The following is an 11362-nucleotide window of genomic DNA, read 5'->3' on the forward strand; positions in this document are numbered from 1 at the left end:
AGGATTGGAATGGGAAGGAGTTGGATATCCCATCTCATGTTATATGACGGGTCTCAGATTTTTTATTAGAATCATTGAGATATCATATTGCATGCTGTAGGAAGGGTCTAAGGATTGGAATGGGAAGGACTTGGATATCACATCTCATGCTATAGATAGGCTCTCAGGTTTGGAAAGTGAAGGAGTTGGATATCACATTTCATGTTAGAGGAAGGATCTCAGGTTTGGTATTAGAGGCATTGAGATATCACATCTCAGGCTATAGGAAGGGTCTCAGGATTGGAATGGGAAAGGGTTGGATATCACATCTCATGCTAAAGGAAGGGTCTCAGGTTTGGTATAAGCATTGAGATATCACATCTCATGCTATAGGAAGGGTCCAGGATTGGAATGGAAGGAGTTGGATATCACATCTCATGTTATAGGAAGGATCTCAGGTTTGGTATTAGAAGCATTGAGACATCACATCTCATGCTATAGGAAGGGTCTCAGGATTGGAATGGGAAGGAGTTGGATATCACATCTCATGCTATAGGAAGGGTCTCAGGATTGGAATGGGAAGGAGTTGAATATGACATCTCATGCCGTAGGAAGGGTCTCAGGTTTGGTATAAACATTGAGATATCACATCTCTGCTATCAAAAGGGTCTCAGGATTGGAATGGGAAGGAGTTGGATATCCCATCTCATGTTATAGGAAGAGTCCCAGGTTTGGTATTAGAAGCATTGAGATATCACATCTCATGCTATAGGAAGTGTCTCAGGATTGGAATGGGAAGGACTTGGATATCACATCTCATGCTATAGGTAGGGTCTCAAGTTTGATATTAGAAGCATTGAGATATCACATCTCATGCTATAGGAAGGGTCTGAGGATTGGAATGGGAAGGAGTTGGATATCACATCTCATGCTATGGGAAGGGTCTCAGGTTTGGTATAAGCAGTGAGATATCACATCTCATGCTATAGGAAGTGTCTCAGGATTGGAATGGGAAGGAGTTGGATATCACATCTCATGTTATAGGAAGGATCTCAGGTTTGGTATAAGCATTGAGATATCACATCTCTGCTATCGGAAGGGTCTCAGGATTGGAATGGGAAGGAGTTGGATATTCCCATCTCATGTTATAGGAAGGGTCTCATATCACATCTCATGCTATAGGAAGGGTCTCAGGATTGGAATGGGAAGGACTTGGATATCACATCTCATGCTATAGGGAGGGTCTCAAGTTTGATATTAGAAGCTTTGAGATATCACATCTCATGATATCGGAAGGGTCTCAGGATTGGAATGGGAAGGAGTTGGATATCACATCTCATGATAAAGGAAGGGTCTAAGGTTTGGAAGGGGAAGGATTTGGATATCACATCTCATGTTATATTACGGGTCTCAGGTTTGGTATTAGAAGCATTGAGATATCAAGTCTCATAGTATAGGAAGGGTCTCAGAATTGGAATGGGAAGGAGTTGGATATCACATCTCAAGCTATAGGAAGGGTCTCAGAATTGGAATGGGAAGGACTTGGATATCACATCTCATGCTATAGGAAGGCTCTCAGGATTGGAAGGGGAAAGAGTTGGATATCACATTTCATGTTAGAGGTAGGATCTCAGGTTTGGTATTAGAGGCATTGAGATATCACATCTCATGCTATCAGAAGGGTCTCAGGAATGGAATGGGAAGGAGTTGGATATCACATCTCATGCTAAAGGGAGGGTCTCAGGTTTGGAAGGGGAAGGATTTGGATACCACATCTCATGTTATAGGAAGGATCTCAGGTTTGGTATTAGAAGCATTGAGATATCACATCTCATGCTATCGGAAGGATCTCAGGTTTGGTATTAGAAGCATTGAGATATCACATCTCATGCTATCAGAAGAGTCTCAGGATTGGAATAGGAAGGAGTTGGATATCACATCTCATGCTAAAGGGAGGGTCTCAGGTTTGGAAGGGGAAGGATTTGGATATCACATCTCATGTTATCGGAAGGATCTCACGTTTGGTATTAGAAGTATTGAGATATCATATCTCATGCTATAGGAAGGGTCTCAGGATTGGAATGGGAAGGAGTTGGATATCACATCTCATGCTATAGGGAGGGTCTCAGGATTGGAATGGGAAGGACTTAGATATCACATATCATGCTATAGGGAGGGTCTCAGTTTTGATATTAGAAGCATTGAGATATCACATCTCATGCTATCGGAAGTGTCTCAGGATTGGAATGGGAAGGAGCTGGATATCACATCTCATGCTAAAGGAAGGGTCTCAGGTTTGGAACGGGAAGGATTTGGATATCACATCTCATGTTATAGGAAGGGTCTCAGGTTTGGTATAAGCATTGAGATATCACATCTCTGCTATCGGAAGAGTCTCAGGATTGGAATGGGAAGGAGTTGGATATCCCATCTCATGTTATAGGACGGGTCTCAGGTTTGTTATTAGAATCATTGAGATATCATATTGCATGCTGTAGGAAAGGTCTAAGGGTTGGAATGTGAAGGACTTGGATATCACATCTCATGCTATAGATAGGCTCTTAGGTTTGGAAAGGGAAGGAGTTGGATATCACATTTCATGTTAGAGGAAGGATCTCAGGTTTGGTATTAGAAGCATAGAGATATCACATCTCATGCTATAGGAAGGGTCTCAGGATTGGAATGGGAAGCAGTTGGATATCACATCTCATGCTATAGGAAGGGTCTCAGGTTTGGTATAAGCATTGAGATATCACATCTCATGCTATAGGAAGGGTCTCAGGATTGGAATGGGAAGGACTTGGATATCACATCTCATGCTATAGGGAGGGTCTCAAGTTTGATATTAGAAGCTTTGAGATATCACATCTCATGATATCGGAAGGGTCTCAGGATTGGAATGGGAAGGAGTTGGATATCACATCTCATGATAAAGGAAGGGTCTAAGGTTTGGAAGGGGAAGGATTTGGATATCACATCTCATGTTATATTACGGGTCTCAGGTTTGGTATTAGAAGCATTGAGATATCAAGTCTCATAGTATAGGAAGGGTCTCAGAATTGGAATGGGAAGGAGTTGGATATCACATCTCAAGCTATAGGAAGGGTCTCAGGATTGGAATGGGAAGGACTTGGATATCACATCTCATGCTATAGGAAGGCTCTCAGGTTTGGAAGGGGAAAGAGTTGGATATCACATTTCATGTTAGAGGTAGGATCTCAGGTTTGGTATTAGAGGCATTGAGATATCACATCTCATGCTATCAGAAGGGTCTCAGGAATGGAATGGGAAGGAGTTGGATATCACATCTCATGCTAAAGGGAGGGTCTCAGGTTTGGAAGGGGAAGGATTTGGATATCACATCTCATGTTATAGGAAGGATCTCAGGTTTGGTATTAGAAGCATTGAGATATCACATCTCATGCTATCGGAAGGATCTCAGGTTTGGTATTAGAAGCATTGAGATATCACATCTCATGCTATCAGAAGAGTCTCAGGATTGGAATAGGAAGGAGTTGGATATCACATCTCATGCTAAAGGGAGGGTCTCAGGTTTGGAAGGGGAAGGATTTGGATATCACATCTCATGTTATCGGAAGGATCTCACGTTTGGTATTAGAAGTATTGAGATATCATATCTCATGCTATAGGAAGGGTCTCAGGATTGGAATGGGAAGGAGTTGGATATCACATCTCATGCTATAGGGAGGGTCTCAGGATTGGAATGGGAAGGACTTAGATATCACATATCATGCTATAGGGAGGGTCTCAGTTTTGATATTAGAAGCATTGAGATATCACATCTCATGCTATCGGAAGTGTCTCAGGATTGGAATGGGAAGGAGCTGGATATCACATCTCATGCTAAAGGAAGGGTCTCAGGTTTGGAACGGGAAGGATTTGGATATCACATCTCATGTTATAGGAAGGGTCTCAGGTTTGGTATAAGCATTGAGATATCACATCTCTGCTATCGGAAGAGTCTCAGGATTGGAATGGGAAGGAGTTGGATATCCCATCTCATGTTATAGGACGGGTCTCAGGTTTGTTATTAGAATCATTGAGATATCATATTGCATGCTGTAGGAAGGGTCTAAGGGTTGGAATGTGAAGGACTTGGATATCACATCTCATGCTATAGATAGGCTCTTAGGTTTGGAAAGGGAAGGAGTTGGATATCACATTTCATGTTAGAGGAAGGATCTCAGGTTTGGTATTAGAAGCATAGAGATATCACATCTCATGCTATAGGAAGGGTCTCAGGATTGGAATGGGAAGCAGTTGGATATCACATCTCATGCTATAGGAAGGGTCTCAGGTTTGGTATAAGCATTGAGATATCACATCTCATGCTATAGGAAGGGTCTCAGGATTGGAATGGGAAGGACTTGGATATCACATCTCATGCTATAGGGAGGGTCTCAAGTTTGATATTAGAAGCTTTGAGATATCACATCTCATGATATCGGAAGGGTCTCAGGATTGGAATGGGAAGGAGTTGGATATCACATCTCATGATAAAGGAAGGGTCTAAGGTTTGGAAGGGGAAGGATTTGGATATCACATCTCATGTTATATTACGGGTCTCAGGTTTGGTATTAGAAGCATTGAGATATCAAGTCTCATAGTATAGGAAGGGTCTCAGAATTGGAATGGGAAGGAGTTGGATATCACATCTCAAGCTATAGGAAGGGTCTCAGGATTGGAATGGGAAGGACTTGGATATCACATCTCATGCTATAGGAAGGCTCTCAGGTTTGGAAGGGGAAAGAGTTGGATATCACATTTCATGTTAGAGGTAGGATCTCAGGTTTGGTATTAGAGGCATTGAGATATCACATCTCATGCTATCAGAAGGGTCTCAGGAATGGAATGGGAAGGAGTTGGATATCACATCTCATGCTAAAGGGAGGGTCTCAGGTTTGGAAGGGGAAGGATTTGGATATCACATCTCATGTTATAGGAAGGATCTCAGGTTTGGTATTAGAAGCATTGAGATATCACATCTCATGCTATCGGAAGGATCTCAGGTTTGGTATTAGAAGCATTGAGATATCACATCTCATGCTATCAGAAGAGTCTCAGGATTGGAATAGGAAGGAGTTGGATATCACATCTCATGCTAAAAGGAGGGTCTCAGGTTTGGAAGGGGAAGGATTTGGATATCACATCTCATGTTATCGGAAGGATCTCACGTTTGGTATTAGAAGTATTGAGATATCATATCTCATGCTATAGGAAGGGTCTCAGGATTGGAATGAGAAGGAGTTGGATATCACATCTCATGCTATAGGGAGGGTCTCAGGATTGGAATGGGAAGGACTTAGATATCACATATCATGCTATAGGGAGGGTCTCAGTTTTGATATTAGAAGCATTGAGATATCACATCTCATGCTATCGGAAGTGTCTCAGGATTGGAATGGGAAGGAGCTGGATATCACATCTCATGCTAAAGGAAGGGTCTCAGGTTTGGAACGGGAAGGATTTGGATATCACATCTCATGTTATAGGAAGGGTCTCAGGTTTGGTATAAGCATTGAGATATCACATCTCTGCTATCGGAAGTGTCTCAGGATTGGAATGGGAAGGAGTTGGATATCCCATCTCATGTTATAGGACGGGTCTCAGGTTTGTTATTAGAATCATTGAGATATCATATTGCATGCTGTAGGAAGGGTCTAAGGGTTGGAATGTGAAGGACTTGGATATCACATCTCATGCTATAGATAGGCTCTTAGGTTTGGAAAGGGAAGGAGTTGGATATCACATTTCATGTTAGAGAAAGGATCTCAGGTTTGGTATTAGAAGCATTGAGATATCACATCTCATGCTATAGGAAGGGTCTCAGGATTGGAATGGGAAGCAGTTGGATATCACATCTCATGCTATAGGAAGGGTCTCAGGTTTGGTATAAGCATTGAGATATCACATCTCATGCTATAGGACGGGTCTCAGGATTGGAATGGAAGGAGTTGGATATCACATCTCATGTTATAGGAAGGATCTCAGGTTTGGTATTAGAAGCATTGAGACATCACATCTCATGCTATAGGAAGGGTCTCAGGGTTGGAATGGGAAGGAGTTGGATATCACATCTCATGCTATAGGGAGGGTCTCAGGATTGGAATGGGAAGGACTTAGATATCACATATCATGCTATAGGGAGGGTCTCAGTTTTGATATTAGAAGCATTGAGATATCACATCTCATGCTATCGGAAGTGTCTCAGGATTGGAATGGGAAGGAGCTGGATATCACATCTCATGCTAAAGGAAGGGTCTCAGGTTTGGAACGGGAAGGATTTGGATATCACATCTCATGTTATAGGAAGGGTCTCAGGATTGGATTGGGAAGGAGTTGGATATCCCTTCTCATGCTATAGGAAGGGTCTCAGGATTTGAATGGCAAGGAGTTGGATATCACATCTCATGCCATAGGAAGGGTCTCAGGTTTGGTATAAGCATTGAGATATCACATCTCTGCTATCGGAAGGGTCTCAGGATTGGATTGGGAAGGAGTTGGATATCCCTTCTCATGCTATAGGAAGTGTCTCAGGTTGGAATGGGAAGGAGTTGGATATCACCTCTCATGTTATAGGAAGGGTCTCAGGATTGGAATGGGAAGGATTTGGATATCACATCTCTTGCTATAGGAAGGGTCTCAGGATTGGAATGGGTAGGAGTTGGATATTACTTTCTTGCCATAGGAAGGGTCTCATGTTTGGAATGGGAAGGAGTTGGATATCACATATGCTATAGCTAGTGTCTCAGGTTTGGAACGGGAAGGAGTTGGATATCACATCTCATGTTATAGGAAGGGTCTCAGGTTTGGTATAAGCATTGAGATATCACATCTCTGCTATCGGAAGCGGCTCAGGATTGGAATGGGAAGGAGTTGGATATCCCATCTCATGTTATAGGAAGAGTCTCTGGTTTGGTATTAGAATCATTGAGATATCACATCGCATGCTGTAGGAAGGGTCTAAGGATTGGAATGGGATGCACTTGGATATCACATCTCATGCTATAGGTAGGCTCTCAGGTTTGGTATAAGCATTGAGATATCACATCTCATGCTATAGGAAGGGTCTCAGGATTGGAATGGGAAGGAATTGGATATCACATCTCATGCTATAGGGAGGGTCTCAGGATTGGAATGGGAAGGACTTAGATATCACATATCATGCTATAGGGAGGGTCTCAGGATTGGAATGGGAAGGACTTAGATATCACATATCATGCTATAGGGAGGGTCTCAGTTTTGATATTAGAAGCATTGAGATATCACATCTCATGCTATCGGAAGTGTCTCAGGATTGGAATGGGAAGGAGCTGGATATCACATCTCATGCTAAAATACGGGTCTCAGGTTTGGAACGGGAAGGATTTGGATATCACATCTCATGTTATAGGAAGGGTCTCAGGTTTGGTATAAGCATTGAGATATCACATCTCTGCTATCGGAAGTGTCTCAGGATTGGAATGGGAAGGAGTTGGATATCCCATCTCATGTTATAGGACGGGTCTCAGGTTTGTTATTAGAATCATTGAGATATCATATTGCATGCTGTAGGAAGGGTCTAAGGGTTGGAATGTGAAGGACTTGGATATCACATCTCATGCTATAGATAGGCTCTTAGGTTTGGAAAGGGAAGGAGTTGGATATCACATTTCATGTTAGAGGAAGGATCTCAGGTTTGGTATTAGAAGCATTGAGATATCACATCTCATGCTATAGGAAGGGTCTCAGGATTGGAATGGGAAGCAGTTGGATATCACATCTCATGCTATAGGAAGGGTCTCAGGTTTGGTATAAGCATTGAGATATCACATCTCATGCTATAGGACGGGTCTCAGGATTGGAATGGAAGGAGTTGGATATCACATCTCATGTTATAGGAAGGATCTCAGGTTTGGTATTAGAAGCATTGAGACATCACATCTCATGCTATAGGAAGGGTCTCAGGGTTGGAATGGGAAGGAGTTGGATATCACATCTCATCCAATAGGAAGGGTCTCAGGTTTGGAATAGGAAGGAATTGGATATCACATCTCATGTTATAGGAAGGATCTCAGGTTTGGTATTAGAAGCATTGAGATATCACATCTCATGCTATAGGAAGGGTCTCAGGATTTGAATGTGAAGGATTTGGATATCACATCTCATGCTAAAGGAAGGGTCTCAGGTTTGGTAGAAGCATTGAGATATCACGTCTCTGCTATCGGAAGGGTCTCAGGATTGGATTGGGAAGGAGTTGGATATCCCTTCTCATGCTATAGGAAGGGTCTCAGGATTTCAATGGCAAGGAGTTGGATATCACATCTCATGCCATAGGAAGGGTCTCAGGTTTGGTATAAGCATTGAGATATCACATCTCTGCTATCGGAAGGGTCTCAGGATTGGATTGGGAAGGAGTTGGATATTCCCATCTCATGTTATAGGAAGGGTCTCAGGTTTGGTATTAGAAGCATTGAGATATCACATCTCATGCTATAGGAAGGGTCTCAGGATTGGAATGGGAAGGACTTGGATATCACATCTCATGCTATAGGGAGGGTCTCAAGTTTGATATTAGAAGCTTTGAGATATCACATCTCATGATATCGGAAGGGTCTCAGGATTGGAATGGGAAGGAGTTGGATATCACATCTCATGATAAAGGAAGGGTCTAAGTTTTGGAAGGGGAAGGATTTGGATATCACATCTCATGTTATATTACGGGTCTCAGGTTTGGTATTAGAAGCATTGAGATATCAAGTCTCAGAGTATAGGAAGGGTCTCAGAATTGGAATGGGAAGGAGTTGGATATCACATCTCAAGCTACAGGAAGGGTCTCAGGATTGGAATGGGAAGGAGTTGGATATCACATCTCATGCTAAAAAGAGGGTCTCAGGTTTGGAAGGGGAAGGATTTGGATATCACATCTCATGTTATAGGAAGGATCTCAGGTTTGGTATTAGAAGCATTGAGATATCACATCTCATGCTATCGGAAGGATCTCAGGTTTGGTATTAGAAGCATTGAGATATCACATCTCATGCTATCAGAAGGGTCTCAGGAATGGAATGGGAAGGAGTTGGATATCACATCTCATGCTAAAGAGAGGGTCTCAGGTTTGGAAGGGGAAGGATTTGGATATCACATCTCATGTTATAGGAAGGATCTCAGGTTTGGTATTAGAAGCATTGAGATATCACATCTCATGCTATCGGAAGGGTCTCAGGTTTGGTATTAGAAGCATTGAGATATCACATCTCATGCTATCAGAAGGGTCTCGGGATTGGAATGGGAAGGATTTGGATATCACATCTCATGTTATCGGAAGGATCTCACATTTGGTATTAGAAGTATTGAGATATCATATCTCATGCTATAGGAAGGGTCTCAGGATTGGAATGGGAAGGAGTTGGATATCACATCTCATGCTATAGGAAGTGTCTCAGGATTGGAATGGGAAGGACTTGGATATCACATCTCATGCTATAGGTAGGGTCTCAAGTTTGATATTAGAAGCATTGAGATATCACATCTCATGCTATAGGAAGGGTCTGAGGATTGGAATGGGAAGGAGTTGGATATCACATCTCATGCTATGGGAAGGGTCTCAGGTTTGGTATAAGCAGTGAGATATCACATCTCATGCTATAGGAAGTGTCTCAGGATTGGAATGGGAAGGAGTTGGATATCACATCTCATGTTATAGGAAGGATCTCAGGTTTGGTATAAGCATTGAGATATCACATCTCATGCTATAGGAAGGGTCTCAGGTTGGAATGGGAAGGAGTTGGATATCACATTTCATGTTATAGGAAGGGTCTCAGGATTGGAATGGGAAGGAGTTGGATATCACATCTCATGCTATAGGAAGTGTCTCAGGATTGGAATGGGAAGGACTTGGATATCACATCTCATGCTATAGGTAGGGTCTCAAGTTTGATATTAGAAGCATTGAGATATCACATCTCATGCTATAGGAAGGGTCTGAGGATTGGAATGGGAAGGAGTTGGATATCACATCTCATGCTATGGGAAGGGTCTCAGGTTTGGTATAAGCAGTGAGATATCACATCTCATGCTATAGGAAGTGTCTCAGGATTGGAATGGGAAGGAGTTGGATATCACATCTCATGTTATAGGAAGGATCTCAGGTTTGGTATAAGCATTGAGATATCACATCTCATGCTATAGGAAGGGTCTCAGGTTGGAATGGGAAGGAGTTGGATATCACATTTCATGTTATAGGAAGGGTCTCAGGATTGGAATGGGAAGGACTTGGATATCATATCTCATGCTATAGGACGGGTCTCAGGTTTGTTATTAGAATCATTGAGATATCATATTGCATGCTGTAGGAAGGGTCTAAGGATTGGAATGGGAAGGACCTGGATATCACATCTCATGCTATAGATAGGCTCTTAGGTTTGGAAAGGGAAGGAGTTGGATATCACATTTCATGTTAGAGGAAGGATCTCAGGTTTGGTATTAGAGGCATTCAGATATCACATCCCAGGCTATAGGAAGGGTCTCAGGATTGGAATGGGAAGGAGTTGGATATCACATCTCATGCTATAGGAAGGGTCTTGAGATATCACATCTCATGCTATAGGAAGGGTCTCAGGATTGGAATGGAAGGAGTTGGATATCACATCTCATGTTATAGGAAGGATCTCAGGTTTGGTATTAGAAGCATTGAGACATCACATCTCATGCTATAGGAAGGGTCTCAGGATTGGAATGGGAAGGAGTTGGATATCACATCTCATGCTATAGGAAGGGTCTCAGGATTGGAATGGGAAGGAGTTGTATATGACATCTCATGCCGTAGGGAGGGTCTCAGGTTTGGTATAAACATTGAGATATCAAATCTCTGCTATCGAAAGGGTCTCAGGATTGGAATGGAAAGGAGTTGGATATCCCATCTCATGTTATAGGAATAGTCTCAGGTTTGGTATTAGAAGCATTGAGATATCACATCTCATGCTATAGGAATTGTCTCAGGATTGGAATGGGAAGGACTTGGGTATCACATCTCATCCTATAGGGAGGGTCTCAAGTTTGATATTAGAAGCATTGAGATATCACATCTCATGCTATAGGAAGGGTCTCAGGATTGGAATGGGAAGGAGTTGGATATCACATCTCATGCTATAGGAAGGGTCTCAGGTTTGGTATAAGCAGTGAGATATCACATCTCATGCTATAGGAAGTGTCTCAGGATTGGAATGGGAAGGAGTTGGATATCACATCTCATGTTATAGGAAGGATCTCAGGTTTGGTATAAGCATTGAGATATCACATCTCTGCTATCGGAAGGGTCTCAGGATTGGAATGGGAAGGAGTTGGATATTCCCATCTCATGTTATAGGGAGGGTCTCAAGTT

Source organism: Ambystoma mexicanum, unplaced genomic scaffold (assembly GCF_040938575.1).
Source record: "Ambystoma mexicanum isolate Mex_15411 unplaced genomic scaffold, UKY_AmexF1_1 Mex_scaf5, whole genome shotgun sequence".
NCBI lineage: Eukaryota > Metazoa > Chordata > Amphibia > Caudata > Ambystomatidae > Ambystoma > Ambystoma mexicanum.